Genomic DNA, 19,434 nt, shown 5'->3' on the forward strand with positions numbered 1-19,434 from the left:
CAAGCTTGTCTTAAACATATTCTTTATGTTCAGAAATAATTTAAAATAAGAAAAATGCATAATATTTCTTACCCAAAATGTAGACATTCAGTTTTAGAGATCAAGCCGACTCAAACTCTTCTTGACTAAAACAGCAGCAGATGATTATTAACAGTGAATGAAAATGAATATAAATAGAGTTTTCCATTATTTTTCTGTATGTTGGTGTACAATAAATGCGTCTAATTGTAACGTTTGCTAATATTTTTATTCAAAACTGTGATTCCACGACTTTTAAAAATAAAACAAAACATTACATTCAATTTAATCTCAGAAAATGAGAAAAATCACGCAGCCGTGCATGGATGTTTATTGATGGTGACGTGAGCTGATACTCTGATTGATTGATCTGGTCTCTCAGCTGATCAATAAGGGTAAAGGTGAAGCTCTGAGGATCCGTGCCATCCTTCGCTCTCTGGTTCCCACGGAGGATCTGGTCGGCATCATTAGCATCCCTCTCAAGATGCCTGTCGTCAATAAAGGTGCCAAACACTCTCCTAATTCTCACATTTTAAAAAGCTTCATCATAATTCATCCGTCTGCAAGCTCTGCTGTATATTCAGCAGCATGACGGTGTTCCATTTTAAAGTGAAAAAACACAAAGTGATAGAAATGTTTTATCTAAGTACTTACATGATGCGTGCAGGTGAATCAGTCTACTTAATAGCAAATTAATTGCACGTCAGTTTGTGCTGAGAAATGATGTGTGTGTGTGTGTGTGTGTGTGTGTGTGTGTGTGTGTGTGTGTCCGTCAGACGGCAGCGTGTCTGAGCCTGACATGTCAGCCACTTTCTGCCCGGACCACAAGGCCCCCATGGTGCTGTTCCTGGAGCGCGTGTACGGCATCGAGGACCAGAGCTTCCTGCTGCATCTGTTAGAGGTGGGCTTCCTGCCGGACCTGAGAGCCGCCGCCTCGCTGGACACGGTCAGTGCTTTGAAAATCCAGATCTTCAGACTGATCTCACTTACTGTGCTCTATCTTTTCTAACTGATTGGACTTACGGTTTTGATAAAAATGAAGAATAAAAATCATAAAAATCCCATAGACTTACATTGATGGAATCTATCTATCTATCTATCTATCTATCTATCTATCTATCTATCTATCTATCTATCTATCTATCTATCTATCTATCTATCACATAGCAACCTCCCAGAACACCGTAGCAACAACCTAGCACCCACACCAAAGTACCCTAGCAACCACATAGCAACACCCTAGCAACCGCAATGAGTACCCTAACAACCGGCCTAGCAACCACCCCAAGTACCCTAGCAACCGCATAGCAACACCCTAGAAACCACCCCGAATACCCTAACAACAGCATTGCAGCACCCTAGCAACCACCCCGGTTACCCTAGCAACCGCCCTAGCAACACCCTAGCAACCACCCCAAGTACCCTAGCAACCGCATAGCAACACCCTTGCAACCACCCCGGGTACCCCTAGCAACCGCCCTAGCAACACCCTAACAACCACCCCAAGTACCCTAGCAACCACATAGCAATACCCTAGCAACCACCCTGAGAATCCTAGCATCTATCTATCTTAAAATTTCTATCTATCTCTACTTCAGTATTCTTTATTCAAACTTCAGACTTCTTCAGCTGAACACCTTCAAACTACAAGCTTTTAAACCGCTTCAAATAGGCTTTCTCAAGCCAACTTCAAAGTTTGTCTAGTTTAATGTAAAAGTGAAGTAAATCAGTGTTGCCGTGCAGTGAATATGTTGTTTGTTGCACTGCATGTTCATAGAGTTTTTCTAGCGTCAGATCGCCTTGCAAATATGTGCAGTTTAACATGCATTTTAGGAACGCAAGTGCACAAAGTTCAGTTTATTTACACATTCGCTCAATTTCCAACATTTCTGTGGATCGAAGGCATTTGGGCATTTCACCAGTATTCCAGTATTCAGATTTTGAAGAATTTAAAACATAAATATTAGTGTTGTAACGTGCAGTGTGAAATATTAATTATTATTAAATTACGCAATTATAATTATTAATTTACAACAGTAGAATATTTATACCTATATTTTTATAATTAGTTTAACAGTAATAGACACTGTATACGTGCATCTTTCTATACACATAATTTTAAAATAAAAACAAAATCAAACTAAGAAATCTAAATAAAACTCTTGCAAAAAATATTAAATATTTTGTTTACTTGTCATGTGACCATTAACCAATATGTTGTTAAATGATTTAAATATTAATTTGAAATATCTGGCAGACTTCAAATATATTTAACCTGCATTTTGTGAACAGGTTTGCACAATTTCCAACATTTATGTAGATGTGAGTTTACAGCATTTAACCAGTGTTACACCCGAATATAAACTTGACTATTTTGAATTATTTAAAACATAAATATTAGTATTGTAACTTGCAGTTTAAAATAAAATAATTTAGCCCTATAATTATCAAGCATTCATTTTTATTTTACAGGACAATTGTGATTTACAACAGTAATATATTGATATCTTGTTGCATCTTGTTTCAAAGCAGCTTCACAGAAATAAACAGAAAATACCAGTGTTTATGTTGTAAAATTCATCAATTATGAAGACTATGAGCTCAGTTTCTGCAGTAAAGCGGCTCTACAGAAGACAATAGAGTCATTATTCAGATCAATTCAGTTTTTTTTTTTTTTTTTGCTTCATTGCTTTGTTTTTGTTTTATTTTGTTCTGTTTCGTTGTTTTGGTTTGTTTTGTTTTGTCTTAGTTTGTTTCATTTTTTCTCGTTGTTTTAGCTTGTTTTGGCTTATTTTTTGTTTTGTTTTGTCTTGTTTTGTGGTGGGTGTGTGATTTTGCACTTGCAGGCACCGTCTTCTTTAAGACATGATTGAATGTCAGATGTTGAATTGGGATGAGTTGCTTTTGTTCCTCTTTTTTTAAGTCGTTTTGGATGAAAGTATCTTCTGCAGCTTTACCCTTATTGATGCATACTTTTAACTGCTAAATCAGTGGATGCAACTTTAAAGATGAAGACAGTCAGTGTTTGTGTGGTTACTGAATTTGATTCTCTACACCCTTGCGAACTGACAAAAAAAACTCAAAACACAGCGACACTTGAGATGTGATAATGAAAACCTCATGCAGCGTTTCAGATGAGTCATTTTCGAGTCCTTTTGATTCATATATTAGTCATCTCTGAGGTGTTCTTTCCCATCACACTATGCGCACCACAGAAACAGCTCTGGCAATGAACAGGTACATCGGTTCGGCCGTGCTGCCCCTGCTGACCCGCTGCGCTCCTCACTTCTCCGGCACAGAGCATCACGCTGCGCTCATCGACTCCACGCTCTACACTGTCTACCGCCTGTCCAAGGGCTGTTCGCTCACCAAAGCCCAGCGCGACGCCATCGAGGAGTGTCTGCTGGCCATCTGCAGGTGAGAACAGCTGCTCGTTATCATGCAGTAATGAGCTCCTGATCACCCTGTCAGCCGCTAGACTGCACTTGAATGAACTTAAGGCCCTTTCACAGCAAGAACGATAACTGTAACGAAAACGGCAACGAAGTCCATGGCACAACTATAGCAATAACGTCACAGAGGAACGATAATGTTGCAGTCCCATTCAGAGCGATCTTTTCCAGCTGATGTATGATAAAAACATTGCAAACAGCGAGCTTATAGTAAACACAACATTATGATCCGCTTGTGTGGATGCTAATGTAGTTATCGTTATAGTTGTCATAGGTTTGTTATAGTTATTGTTATAGTTATCACTGTAATTATTGTTATAGTTTCATTATAGCTTCCATTATAGTTATTGCTACAGTTATTGTTGAAGTTATTGTAGTTTTTGTTATAGCTATCATTTATTATTATAGTTGTAGTAGTAGTTACACTAGTTATTGTGGTTTCATTATAGTTATCACTATAGTTTCCATTATAGTTTTTGCTATTGTTTTTTTATAGTTATCGATATAGTTATTGTTGTGGTTTGATTATAGTTATTTTTATAGATATAGTTATAATTATATCCTGTTATCGTTATTACTATAGTTATCATAGTTATTGCTATAGTTATCTTTGTGGTTTCGTTATTGTTATAGCTATAGTTATCTCTATAGTCTTCGTTATAGTTATAATTATTGTTATAGATATAGTTATCGTTATAGTTTTTGCAATAGTCATCATTATGGTAATAATTATTGTTATAGGCTATAGTGGTTGTTATAGTTATTGCTATCATCGTTATTATAGTTATAATTATCATTATAAGTTATCCGCTATAACAATCGTTATAATTATCGCTATAGTCATCATTATAGTTATCATATTTATCACTGTAGCTGGGGGTATATAGTCATCGCTATAATCATTGTAGTTATAATCATCATTATAATAATCGATATAGTCATCGTTATCGTTATAATTATCGTTATCATTATATCATTATATTTATCATTATAGCTATCACTGTAGCTCAGAGTTATTACTATAGTCATCTTTGTAGTTATAATTATCATAATAGTAATCGCTATAGTCATCGTTATAGTTATAGTTATCGTTATTGTTAGTGCTATTATGGTTTTTATAGTTATCTCTGTAGTCATCATTATAGTTATTGTTATAGATATTGCTATAATGGTCATTATAGTTATAATTATCATTATAGTTATCATAGTTATCACGTAGTAGCTCGGTTACAGTTATCACAATAGTCATCATTATAGTTATTATTATTGTTATAGTTATAACTATCGCAATAGTCATCATTATAGTTATGGTTATAGTTATCACCATCTCTATATCCATCATTATAGATATTCATTATAAATATCGCTATAGCCAATCATTATAGTTTATGGTTATAGTTATCGCTATAGTCATCATTATAAATATAGTTATAGTTATCGCTATAGTCATCATTATAGTTATTATTATTGTTATAGTTATCATTATAGATATTGTTATAGTTATCTCTATATCCATCATTATAGATATTGTTATAGTTATCGCTATAGTCATCATTGTAGTTATAAAATTATGATTATAGTTATAGCTATAATGGTCGTTATAGTCATCATTATAGTTATCACTGAAGCTCGGGATATAGTTATCGCTATAGTAATCATTATAGTTATGGTTATAGTTATCGCTATAGTCATCATTATATTTATGGTTATAGTTATCACTATAGATATCATTACAGTTAATCGCTATAGTCATTATTATCGTTATGGGTTATAGTTTTATATAATGCTGTGTTTTAAGTGGTTAATAGGACAGTAATAGAGCAGTATTGTCTGTACTGACAGTGGCTTGTGTGTGGACTGGAGTATCAGATCTTCGTCTGTGTGTTTGTGTTCATACGATATCCTCAGACCCTCCATGCTCCCAGCATCTTCTGCCGCCGACTGGTGTTTGACGTTGCCGTTGTTATCTGAATACTGTAAGATGCCTCTGAAGGTAAACACGGTCTCACGCAGGATAACGTGACAGAGATTGTTTATAACTTTGACTATTTCCTTCCATTGCTCTGTAGTTTGACTCCACCCCTTCAGTTTGAGCCACGCCCACATTCATCATGCAATTCATCATGCAATTTGACTCGCCTCCCCTTATTTTAGCTCCGCCTCTCACTCATCAGCAGTGGATGTTTTTTATCCATCCCTGCTCTTGTTTTAGGCTCTTTACATCATTTTAATGTGCATTAATGACTCTTTAATGTTTCTGGTGAGGACACACAGATGAAGTGTTTTTTTATGAATGCCACATGTCGTGTTTCACAGCTGACTGACGAATCATTACGAGCAGAAACTGGGAAGTATTACTGTCTGCCGTCCGGCTGGGGGAGATACGGGGTCAGGCGTCTGAGGAGGAGTGCTGCTCCACCAAGAAGATCTTCTGGGAATCTTTGACTCTTTGTCTCAAAAGGTGAAGAGTTTGGGCAGTGAGCTGTACACAACCATTCATGAGCTTGGCTAGCATATGAATAGTTTTTTAATATAATAAAGTAATGCTGTTATTCATCAAGAGTGATTAAATTAATCAAAAGTAACAGTGAAGAGAACTCTTACTGACCCCAAGTGCTTGAGCGCTCATTTAGCGTCTTCTGAATGACTGGGTTTGCAGAAGTACGAAAGCAGGCTCTGGTTTAAGATGGCCATTGCCGTGTCTGAGTGCCATCGCTGGAGCTCTACCACCGGACTACATCGACTGCCACGCTCAGCACCAGGGCGTGGAGAAACAGGTGTCTGTCGACACGCAGGGAAACGTTACAGATCCCCAGGACCCCAGGGCACCCTTAAAACCCCACAGCCAAGGGCCAAACGTCCGACAGAGCAAAATCTGCTGAAAAAGTCATCGTGATTACATTTACGTTGATAGCTCTGGACATTTTATATATAGTATTTTAAACTAGACAAAAAAGTTTGTCAAGACAAACTTTAGGTTGGCTTGAGAAAGCCTAGCCTGAAAGTTTTAAGCAGTGGTTGCCTGACCAGAGAGTTTGAAAAAGTTTGAAAAGTTTAAAGTTTGATGGCAAGTTACTAGCATGTCACTAGCATGTTTCTAGCATTATTAGCATGTTACTAGCATTCTTATAGCATTTTCCTAGCATGATAGCCTGCAAGTGAGTTAGATGCATGCATTTTCGAGCATGATTAGCAAGTGACTAGCATGTTTCTAACATGATTAGCAAGTGACTAGCATATTCCTAGCATGATTTAGCAGGTGATTAGAATTCGCTAGCATGATTTCCACAGTGACTAGCATGTCACGACTAGCATGTTTCTAGCATGATTATCAAGTGACTACATTTTTTGTTCGCTATTAGCATTTGGTTTTTTTTTGTTTTTTAGCATTTTGACTAGCATGTCCACTAGCATCGTTTTCTAGCATGTTTAACAAAATGACTAGCATGTCGGTAGCATGTTTCTAGCATGATTAGCATGTTACTAGCATTTTACTAGCATGATTAGCAAGTGACTAGCATGTCGTTAACATGATAAGCAAGTGAGTAGCATGTTCCTAGCATGATTAGCAGGTGACTAGCATGTCGCTAGCATGTGTTCTAGCATGGTTTAGCATGAAACGACTAGCATGTCGGTAGCATGTTTCTAGCTGATTAGCAGCATAGTTCTAATAGCATTTTACTAAGCCATGATTAGCAAGTGACTAGCATGTCGCTAGCATGATTAGCAAAGTGACTAGCATGTTCCTAGCATGATTAGCACGTGAATAGCATTTTCCTAGCAAGATTAGCGGTGTACGCTAGCATGATTTTTACTAGCATGTCGATATTTTCAAGTGACTAGCATGTCGCATGTAGCACTGCATTATTAAGTACTAGCATGTCACTAGCATGTTTCTAGCATGATTAGCAAGTGACTAGCATGTTCCTAGCATGATTAGCAGGTGATTAGTATTTCGCTAGCATGATTTCTAAGTGACTAGCATGTCGCTAACATGATTACTAGGACAGTTGCTATCATGATTACTAAGTTGCTAACATGTCGCTACATGTTTTAATATTATTTTTAAAATATGTCATAGAAGCCAGGATATTTTTTTTTGAACATTGGTTTAATTTAAACAGTTCTGTTGTGCAGCATCTTATTTGACAAAAAATATAAATGCACATGTTTTGCATTAAATTTTGTTATTTTTGTTGATTACATTTTGAAAGATTGATTCAATTGTTAAAGTTTTTTTTATTATACACCAATTAGTATGAAATCTAGTGTTGGGTACCCAACCTTTTTTAACCCACAGTTTTTTCACGACCACTATTGGCACTGAAATCTAGCAAAAGATGCTTTAAATGGCATTATTGTATTAAAAAGTAGTACTTCAGCCTTAATGTGAAAACTTGAGCTTAAGTCAGATATAAAACAACTAATTTACATATCGTCGCTGTCGGGCGGAAAACTGTCGATTTTCTAAAACGATACCACTTTCAAAAAATCAATATAGATATGTTTTGTTTATAATTAAACAGCATCGTCAGAGTTAGTATTGGCTTTATATATGATCAGACCTTGCATGTGCCATTACAATATTAATATTTTAGTGAAAATCAAGACAATCAAATGGAGTTATGAAGTTTTTGACCATCGGAATGACGGAGATCTGTGTTTGTCCGTACTTAACAGCTGCGTCTGGGAGCAAGGGAGTGGCATCGCATTACATTTTCATTAAACTTACCGGTTATAAAGTTTGATTGTAGTATATGGGCGCCACAGTTGTATTGATTGGCAAAATCATCCTGAATACGAGGTCTTTTTTTTTTCGCGGACAGTGTTGAGGATCCGAATGGAGGTCCGATTTCTTTAGTCACAAGCGCTTTTTTATTAAAACGCTTTCATTTAGGTGTAATATTTGTAAAACCCACAAACAGACATAAAGATTATTAATAGCACTGATTTAAAACAATAAAAATAACAAAATATAATAGAGATAGAATGTGGTTGGTAAACACTGGGGTAAGTAATTCATTACTAGTTACTAATTCCCATCTGTCAACTCCTCTAATTAGATTCTGTACGAATTACACTTTTACTAAGTACTGCATAAGTCATTAGCGATTACTGTAGTGGAGCCGTACAAGGAAAGGCAGGAAACGCTTTTAATTCTTTCGAAATAAATAATATCACTCATTGCCCTATAAATTGGCATATGACGCACATGAATGCTGACAAAAAGTATTTAAAGGGAGAAGGTTAACCATAAAACATAGAATGTTTTCAACACTTAGATGTTATATTTGTGATATGACATTGTTGATAGTCATACGTCAGAGTTATTTAATGCAATACCCACACTGAGAAGTCACAACTGTAAACGCGGAACAAAAAAACCCCTTCAGGGGACGAAAAGTGATTAAATTACAGTATTAATTTATTTCGTAATCGCATACACTGACACTTGATTAAGCAGCCACCTCGCCCATCATACAGAATTGCCCTGAACATACATAAACCAAAGCAACCCGGGCAAGCCCTAAGAAGAAACAAGCAGAATTTAGGGGAAATAAAAACGCGAATTTCCTGTGACAACTAACCCCCCCATTAAACGAAGTGTAAGACCCCCTTTACATTCACTCTCAAGCTTCCTTCTCTATTAATATCATGATAAATGCTCGATGTGTATGATGATATTTTGGCTTGAGACGCTCCTCACACCCCACAGTCGAGATGATTTGATGACGCTTTGTTTTCCCCCCACCTGGCCTCCGGGGAACTGGATACATCGCAAACAAATAGCTGAACCCCATGGAAATGGGTGTAGAAGGGGAAGGGGAAAACAAACCCCGCTTCACTTCCCATGATTCAAACGTGAAAGTTCATTAAACCCCATGAGATTCTCGCCAGGGCCCCGGGTTTTAATTATCACGCCCTGTTTTTTGTTTGGGCGTTCCCACCGGTTTAGGTGCTTCTGGGGGGAACACGGGGGAAAAAAATCGACGGGAAAAGCAAAACTCCCAGCTGAGATCCTACAATCCCTGCGGGGAAGGTACAAACAGACACGCATTTTCCCCAAAAAACTCCATCATAACCCCCCTCACAACACTGCCACACGCTTTTTGTCGGGCAGGAGAAGGAGATATTCGGGGTGCGCAGTCCTTTAAAAGATTAGCGCTGGGTGGGGCATAACCCACCAGAGAAGAAGAAGGGTTTCGCAAAGGTGGGAAAAATCGCCGGTTTACAGGCCCTCTCAGGTCCACAGACTTTTTACGGGTCAGCTCCATGTAATGACTTTTAATGTTTGCAACTTTTTAAAAGCAGGGTTTATCATTTAAAGGGATAATTTACCCAAAAAGTAAAGTATTCATATTTCCCACCCCCCCCCTTTAAAATTTCAAGAGTCCAAAGAACCAATAAAGTCTCCATCCCTCTAAAAAATGTCCCCCCGGCCCCCTGTACAACTGATGGTTTGTGTAAGAAAAATCCCTATTTAAAACTTTATAAAAAAAATCCTAGATTCCACTAACTGTTTTAACCCGCCCCGGGGAGGGCCTTTTTTTATGGAGGATGCACTTTTTTGGGCTTTTTTTGGGCTATTGAAAAAAAAACCCCATTCACTGCCATTATAAAGCTTTGGAAAAGCCGGACTTTTTTTTTTCAATAAATCTAGGGTTAGTAAAAGTCTATTAAAATTTTTTTTGGGGGAACATCCCTTTTAAAAGTCCGCCTCAATAAGAGCTAGGACTTAGACAAAGAGGCATCCCCTAAGCAGACACTTCCACGTGACGAAGCCTTGTTTTGTGTGCTTTCAGGGGGAAAGGGTTCAATCCAAAAACCCCTGGACATGAGCAGGCCTTCGTCCAGGAACGCAGGTATCGAACATAATTTATGCATTAGTTAAAGTTATGATATTTATTTATTTTTTTTGTCTAAATTGAATTTTTAAAAATGTTTTCCAGAAAAAATAAAATAAAACATTTTCTCAGGTACAGAATCATTTATTTATTTATTTATTTTTTTTGTCTAAATTGAATTTTTAAAAATGTTTTTTTTTTTTTTTTTTTTTTTTTTTTTTAATTATATTGTTAATTTTTAATTGGAAAAAACGGGAAATGTATGGCAAAAATGGCAGTAAAATTAGCAACCCTTATTAATACATTTAAATTGAGACGGGGTTTTTAAATTTGGGACTTTTTTGAGAATGTATTTTGTAAGGTGGACCCAGAAAAAATAAAATAAAACATTTTTTAGGTACAAAATTTTTATTTATTTTTTTGTCTAAATTGAATTTAAAAATATATATATTTTTTATTATTATTATTTTTTTATTATATTGTTAAATATTTAATCTGGAATAAATGGTGAAACTGATATGGCAGTAATAGTTATTTTAGCAATCCTTTTTAATACTATTTAATAAAAATAATTAAAATTGAACAATTTTTTTTTTTTTTTTTAAATGCATTAATAAATTAAGACGATTTTATTTTTTAACATGGTTTGTGCATCAACAAATTTTTTCTGTATGAAAATTTAAAATTTTTTATTAACATTTTTAAAACCAAAAACTGAATTTCAGTCTTGCGTACAGCCCAACACTGGTCAAACGGTTTTGCAGGTTACATATGGACAAAACTATTTGCGACAAAAAATATTTGTCACTTTCTTAAACGATAATGTTGATTTATGAGCCTAAAATGAACAGCGTTTTAGTATTGTAGAAAAATGATAATAAAAACAGATAATTATTGTTTTATTAGCTGTTATATCCCAGCTGTGTGGGGTTTAGACAGATTCGATTTTCCACGGCTAATGAGTCCATTTTCTTTCTTCAGTCGAGGGGAGATCGGGCGAAAACTATCACAACATCGGGGCCCAAAGAAAAAGAAGAGGTCGTGCAGCAGAGGTTTAGTTTCTTGAGCGGGCGGGGAGGGTCACGCGGAGGGTTTGCGTTCTCTCAGCCGAGGAGGAGCCATCCCTGGGGTTCCCAACAAAGCCACAGCCAAAAGAGAAGACCAGAGCCCGGGGGAGCGAGCGCAGGATCTCTTCCGCTTCAGATAAACGGAACCCTCAGCGGGTGCCCCCACCCCTGTCACACGATGACACCGGGGTTTTTTAAGCCCTGTGCTGGTTTTCGGGCTGAAGCAAGGAGCAGGACTCTCCTAGGAGAAACCCCCTTCCCACCGTTTCCTGAAGAAGCTGCGAAGAGGGATCGGCCGGGATTTCATCGCCCCCTGGGTTAGTGAAAAGCCTTTCTGAGGACAGAGACGCTCGTCTGTCACAGTTTCAGAATTAATTTTCACAATTCATGTACAGGGGCATGGCGACCAGCGGAAAAGAATGACAGATCGCCAGAACGGGAAAATTTTTTGCAAAGGGTTTGAGGATCTCTAAATTGAAGTGTGAGCCCAAGGGGATGTAATTACAACCCCAACACACAAAAACCCCCCCACCACAAACACACAAAACACACACACACAAACAAAAACCACAACCTTATTTATTATTTATTTATTTATATTTTTAATATGATGTAAATGTAATTATTTAAAGTGATGTTTTTTATTTTACATTTTTTACAACTTAATTATTAAATTAAAATTTATTAATTAGTTTTTTTATTTTTTAACAAATTTAAATTAAAAAATTTTAATATTTTAAAAAATTTATATTTTTATTAATAATATTTTTTTAATTAATTTTTTATTATTAGTTTTTTTTTATTTTATTATTTTATTATTTTTTTTTTTCTAAAGTAAAATTTTATATTTTTAAATATAATTAAAATTTTTATTTTATATTAAAAAATAAATATCATAATTACATATTTATTATTTATTTTTATATTTTAGTTCTTTTTTATTTTTTTATTTAAATGTATATATTTATATGTTTAATATAATAAAAAACATTTTATAATTAATTTGAAATATAAAAATTTAAAAATAATTTTAAATTAGTTTTAAAAATAAACCATTTTAATATATATTTTATTATTATTATATATATATATATAATATTTTTTTATATATTAAAACCCAGTGAGTTCAATTTCTGTTGTGGTACTCCTGTAGGTGTCCCCCCCTCATAGCCGAAATTAAAAAAACACTCGCGTATTCCTGTTCCCACAAAGAATTGAGCAGCCGGATACCTTTAACAAAGAGAAGGGAGGTACCCGGTGATGAGGGCTAATGTCACACAATCACAGAAACATGTATCCACAGTCAGAAACTTTTCGGTTAATTTTTCCACGCACGCTCATTTATAAATCAGGACATGCGGTTTTTCTGCTTTATGATGGATTTTTTTAGCTGCTTTCTCTGTCACCGTCGTTGCGTTTTTTCCTTCCTCTCGCTGTCTCCCACTTCCCGCTCGTTCTGTGGTCTCTATCGTTCTGTGTCCCCCTCTGGTTAAAACACAGGATCTCTGTTTGGGGAAGACCCGGTCTGTTGAGTCTCTCGGTCATCGAGCGCTGCTTCCGGCTTTTGGTTTGTGTTTGCAGGAAGGACTCCCCCACTTAGTCAGCTGTCTGCACATCTCGCAACACGCTGGACACCAGGTACACCTCACTTCCCGTCGATCTCAGTCGTTTATGATGCAAGTTTTTTTTTTTTTTCATTCAAGGAAAAATTGTTATTTTATAAAATAGGGTATCGATCAGCAGCTTCTCATTTAGAGAAAGTGAAAAAAAATTTTGAAGTTATACGCATTTTTCCTTTTTATTAATAATGAAATTCACATGAACCGACCAAAAAAAAAAAATGATGCAAAAAATATATATATATTTTTTTCAATATTGTGAGAAAATTTATTGAATATATCGTTTCTTGAAATTATAAGAAAATAATCTGAGAATTTCAAAATAATCACATTTGGGAATGAAATAAATTAATTTTAATTTCCCTTTTAGTTTTAAACTAGATTTTCCCCAAAAAGTCCAAATTTTTTAAACCAATAAATAATATTTCAAAAAAAAAGAATATTACTCCAAAAAAGGTTTTACTTGCTTAAACTTTTAGTTCGATGAAAAAATTTGGTTCTCAATAGATGACAACCCGATGACAAAAGTTTTTTATACTAAATATTTAGATCATTTTTTAGAAAGTGTTTTTGACACTAAAGGCGCCCCCCACAGCCGGGTCAAAAAGACCCCAAAACAAATATTCTGTATTTTTTTAAAAAAATAGGTTTTTAAAAAATTGATAAAGTAAAGAGTATGTTTTGGAGTCTTTAAAGTTTTCAAAATTTTTACCTTATAAAAACAATGCATTTTTTGAAATGTTTCTGATCTGTTCTGAATGCGTTTTTTAAAAGGGTGGGACTGAGATGATGCTGGAACGCCCCTTTTGGATGTGATGAAGACGGATCGGGGTGGTCAAAGCCCGGTTGAGGACGTTTTTTGAGAGCGGGGTGAAGATCTGGGGAAGACTTGGGAACCTGAAGCTGGGAAGTTCACCACTCCGCGTCAGATGAAGGGGGTCTCGGAAAACAATACACACAGGGCTCTGTGCCATCTCACCGCCTTTTTCGAGCACATCACTGAACACCCGTTGGCCCGACCTTTCTGGTCAAAAAAATTGCAAACCGCACACAACTGGGGAGTAAAGCTGACCCCGTTACTTCTAAATCCACGTTCCCTTTCTTTTGGATGAATTTATGATGTTAGCGGGGAGAAAAAGGGTTTCCAAAAAAACTTGCTTCACTCAAAAACCTTTTTTTCTCTCTTAAATAAAAAATAAATAATAAAAATAAACAAAGGCCCCCCCCCCAAAACAAACCATTTTAGTTAAGTTATGGTTAAGTTAATGCATTTTATCAGGGGTTTAGGCGGGGATGCACAATCAAAAGTTAATAAAAAATTTAATTAAAATGCAAAATTCCAATTAAAATATATTTGTTTTTATCATAATAAATATGTAAAATATCGTCAGTATTTACACAGTAATTTAATTCAGGTGAATGTTAATTTAAGAGGTCAGCAGTAATATCAAATAATGACAGATGTGATGATGAAGCATCGCTGTTGAGACACGTGGATGTGATCTGGAGGGTAAATAAAACTGATTGCAGTTGTCATGACATTAACTTCGGATGTCCCTCTAACTGTTACTCTGTGATCAATCACTACAGACTGTATAATGCTGTCTGTTTTGTGTTGTTTGTCAGTGGATGATGTGCAGGTGTCGTGTTATCGGATCCTGACCAGTTTATACTCGCTGGGGACGGGAAAGAACATCTATGTGGAGAGGTGAGCGCACGCTCTGCTCCGCGCTTAACTGGTGTGGAGTGACGATTTGACCTGCTCTGCACTGTGTGTGTGTGTGTGTGTGTGTGTGTCTCAGGCAGCTGCCGGCGCTGGGCGAGTGTTTGGCGACTCTAGCCGGTGCGATGCCCGTGGCGGCTTCTGGAGCCGCAGCTCAACACACACACAACCCCTGCTCAGCCTCAACACCAAGATTGCCCCGGGAACGAGCTCGTGAGTTACACACTCCTCTGAGTCACATTCACCAGTGGAACACATGGGTGCAAAAAGCCCTGCTTTTCTACCCCTATAAGCTTCTTTAAATTCTTGGTCATGTTTGATACATGCATATATCTCATCTCTGGCTTTCTTTCTACATTCATGCACCAATGTTTGGACAACTATAGGCTAATCTGCAGATTCACATATTAATCAAATTTCTCCAGACCAAAAGAAGAGAAATAAAGTGAATTGTGATTTTTTTTTTTTTTAGTTTTATGCTTTATGCATGTTTTATATATGAGATGTGTGTGTGTTCAGTCGTAGGGCTGCGGAGTCGGTGGAGGACGTGTGTCCTGAGATGCCTCGTCTGGACGGTCTGATGAAGGACATTATGACATGTCAGAGTCCGGAGCGCGCTACACAGAGATGCCGCACGTCATCGAGGTGGTGCTGCCCATGCTGTGTAATTATCTGTCCTACTGGTGGGAGAGAGGCCCGGAGAACCGGCCCGCGGGCGTCTGCAGCAGCACCGTCACCTCCGAACACCTCAGCCTCATCCTCGGGAACATCCTCAAGATCCTCAACAGCAACCTGGGCATCGACGAGGCCTCCTGGATGAAGCGCATCGCAGGTGAGCGGAAGAACATCTCCCATAATGCATCTGCAGTCAACATGGCTTAAACTGATTTTATTTCAGCTAGTTGCCAACATTTTCAAGTTGAAGCACTGTAACTAAAACCTAAAGTGCAATAAAAATTAATGAAGAACTATATACCATATAAATATATATATAATAAATGACAAACACAGCAATTATTAAAACAGTATTAAAACTTTAAAAGTTCAAACAGAACTTTTAAAACTAGAAATTGAAATTCAGAACTGTAATAGAATCTCAAAATAACACTCATGGACTCAAAAATCATGATAAAAATATAATTTAATAAAATCTACATAGACATTTAAAAAATAATGAGAAGAATAAAAATTAACAACAAAAGTCCTAAAAACTTTATATTTAAAATGTGAAAATAATTTCATAATAACAATAACAGCTTCAACACGAATGAACTCAAAAAACATTATTCCATTATTATTTAATTAAAACTATATAAACACGTTTAATAAAATAATACAAATGACCAAAGGAAACACACACACACACACACACATGTTTGTTTTTGTTGAATTGTGGGGACATCCCATAGGCGTAATGGTTTTTATACTGTACCAACCTGTATATTCTATCACCCTACACCAACCCTACCCCTTACAGGAAACTTTGTGCATTTTACTTTCTCAAAAAAACTCATTCTGTATGATTTATAAGGGGTTTTGAAAAAATGGGGACATGGGTTATGTCCTCATAAGTACCCTCTCCTTGTAATACCTGTGACATACCCATGACATTATACAAAGTTGTGTCTGATATGTCACAAAAACAACACACACACACACACACACACACACACACACACACACACAAGAAACAATAGATGTTAAAAAATTAAAATGAAGATGGAAGAATTAAAATAAATTCAAAATATTAATAAAAACTAAGATAGTATCTCAGAAACAAATTACCCCAAAGAAAAACAACATCAACAGAAGTACTAAAACTTTCAAATAAAAATGGAAAATTTAAAAATAAAATAACTTCAAAATATTAGCAGAAACAAAAGTAGTATCTCAAAATAACTGTCAACCAAAATTCATACATTTTTATTAATAAAAATTACATTGACATATTTAAAAAATAAATAAATAAAAAGACAAAAAGCACTTAAATTTAAAGTAGAAAATGTTAAAAATAAAAGGATTTCAAAATATTAATAGAAACTATAACAGTTTCTCAAAATAACAGTCATGGACTCAGAAAAGATGTAAAAATTACAAAAAACAACACCAGTTCTGAAACTTGATTTCTTTAGTCATCTAAAGCATTACAGACATTAGTGTGAGTTACTGGATGTACATGAACATTTTGATCAAACCATTCCTGATCCTATGAGCACATGCATCCTAATATGCCTGCTTCCCTCCTGTGTAGTTGATGAAAACCTGAGTCCTCATCAGATACAGGACTGTATCTGTGACACGTGTGTGTGTGTGTGTGTGTGGGGTGTGTGTGTGTGTGTGTGTGTGTGTGTGTGGGGGTTTGTTGTGTGTGGCAGGTACGCTCAGCCCATCATCAGTAAGGCGCGCGCCGATTCATGAAGACACACTTCTTTGCCGACGCTGGAGTAGTTGAAGAAGAAGACGAAGGAAGTCGAGGAGGAGCTTCCTGAAAGCTGATGGGAAGGGCGACACCCAGGAAGCGGAGCTTCTTGATCCTGGATGAGTTTTAGCGGTTGCTGTGCAGAGATCTGCACGCTTCTTTCACTCCCATGCTGCCTATCCGCTACGGGATAACAATAACAGGTGACGATGATTAAGACATCAAGATATATATAGGCATTTTATTTGTTTAAATTATTTATATTAATTCTAATTTTACATTTTGATGAGTGAATTGTTTTTGATTAATTATTTAAAAAAATTATCAGTTATTTACATTTTACATTGATTTATTTATTTGTTTTTCTATTTCAGTTGTCCTTATTTTAAAATGATTTATTTTAATTGTAAATTTAAAAATTAATTTATTTTTACATTTTTATTATTAAGTTCATTTATTATTAAAATTATAAATTAAATTATTAATTATTAATAAATGTTTTATTTTGATTGTTATTAATCTTTTTTTGGGTGTTTATTTTGATTTGTTTGTTAATCTTTTTTGGAACATATTTATATTCATTTTAATTTTACATTTTTATTACTATTTTATGTTTTAAAATTATTTTATTTGTGCTTATTTTTATGTAATTATAAGTGTTTTTATTTTTTAATTAATATTTTAATTTTAATCTGATTCATTTTAATTTTACATTTTTATTACTAAGTGTTTTATTTTGATTATTTGTTTTTATTTCAAAATGATATATTTTAATTTTACATATTTAGAATTATTTATTAGTGTTTTATTTGACATTTCTTATGTTTTACATTGATGTAATATTTTTGAGTTGTTTATTTTTTTAATTATTTAATTATTAGTGTTCTATTTTGATTTGTTAATTTTTTTAATTATTTGTTTTTATTTTATTGATTATTGTTTTGTTTTCATTTTTCATTAAACGTTATGATTTAATTAAACATTTTGCTATTTTGATTTTTTTATTAATTTACATTTACAATATTATTTTATAATTTAATTATTTTAACTTACTTTTTTTTTTAATAATGATGTAATTTTACATATTTATGATTTAATTTTTATTATTACTTTTCATCAACTCACAAACCCTAGCTGTGAAAGGGTGATGCAGCTGGCCGGGCATCTGATCTGTTGTTCCGTGGAGACTGGGTCTACCGGCTGAAGGAGCTTGATGCTGATTCCAATGAAGCTCTTTCAGGATGGTGGCAGAAATCTTCATCCTGTGGTGTAAATCACACGGCCAGGAAGCAGAGTCCATTCTCCAAACGCTTTGCAAACTCATTTGACGCTGGCCGTAACATCGCATCACTGAGTCTCACCGTTAAAATGAGCCGCTATTTTAATCACCTTTCGGTCGAAAGAGCAGCACATTATGATTCAGGAAACAGCTTATACGCTTCCTCAGAAGTAGAAGCGCCAGGGGAGACTCAAAGATAGGCTCACTGTGCATGTGTTTCTGCAGAACTTCAAGAGAAGAAACAGAGAACTTTAGCCGTTCCAGAGCAGAGATCAGCAACCTCGTTCCTCACCGGCGACAGGCTAAAACCAAGATGGCAAAAGAGTACGGTAAGGAAACTACCACAGATCCCCTTCAGTCACTCTCTCACACACACACACACACACACACACACACACACACACACACACACACACACAAACACACACACACACACAAACACAAACTCACAATGATTTAGCACTTTTTATCAATCAGGGATGCATTAGAGGTGATCAAAAGCATCAAGAACAGGCATTTTTTAATACCAAAAAAGGATTTCTATTTCAAATAAGCATTGTTCTTCTGAACTTTCTGTTCATCTAGCCAGATCCTGAAAAAATAGAGATACATCACAGTTTTCCCACAAAAAACATTGTACAGCTTTTCTTCATTTTCAACATTATTAATAATCGCAGAAATGTTTCTTGAGCAGCAAATCATCATAATAGAAATGATTTCACAGAATCATGTGACACTGAAGGCTAGGTAATGATGCTGAAAAAATACGGCTAAGCATCACAGAAATAGAAGTACACTTTAGCAGAAAGAAATTCACATAGAAAACAGCTGTTTTAAATTCTAATAATATTTCATTATTTTTTAATGCTGCTGCAGTAGTGTGCAGGATGACAACATGTTGGTGTGTGTGGGATGTGCTCGATACCTGAAAGCACAACACAGCTGAGGCAAACCTGATTTAATCTTTCATCACATTTCCCTTCACTTAAACACACATAAAGCTGTTAATAAC

The 19,434-nt window shown here is 35.5% G+C and overlaps 1 pseudogene; it reads left to right on the forward strand.

Moving 5' to 3' along the window:
- LOC109110655 overlaps positions 1–19,434 on the forward strand; it is a 209,237-nt pseudogene that overhangs the window by 161,415 nt on the left and 28,388 nt on the right.

This window comes from Cyprinus carpio, chromosome A17, assembly GCF_018340385.1.
Source record: "Cyprinus carpio isolate SPL01 chromosome A17, ASM1834038v1, whole genome shotgun sequence".
NCBI lineage: Eukaryota > Metazoa > Chordata > Actinopteri > Cypriniformes > Cyprinidae > Cyprinus > Cyprinus carpio.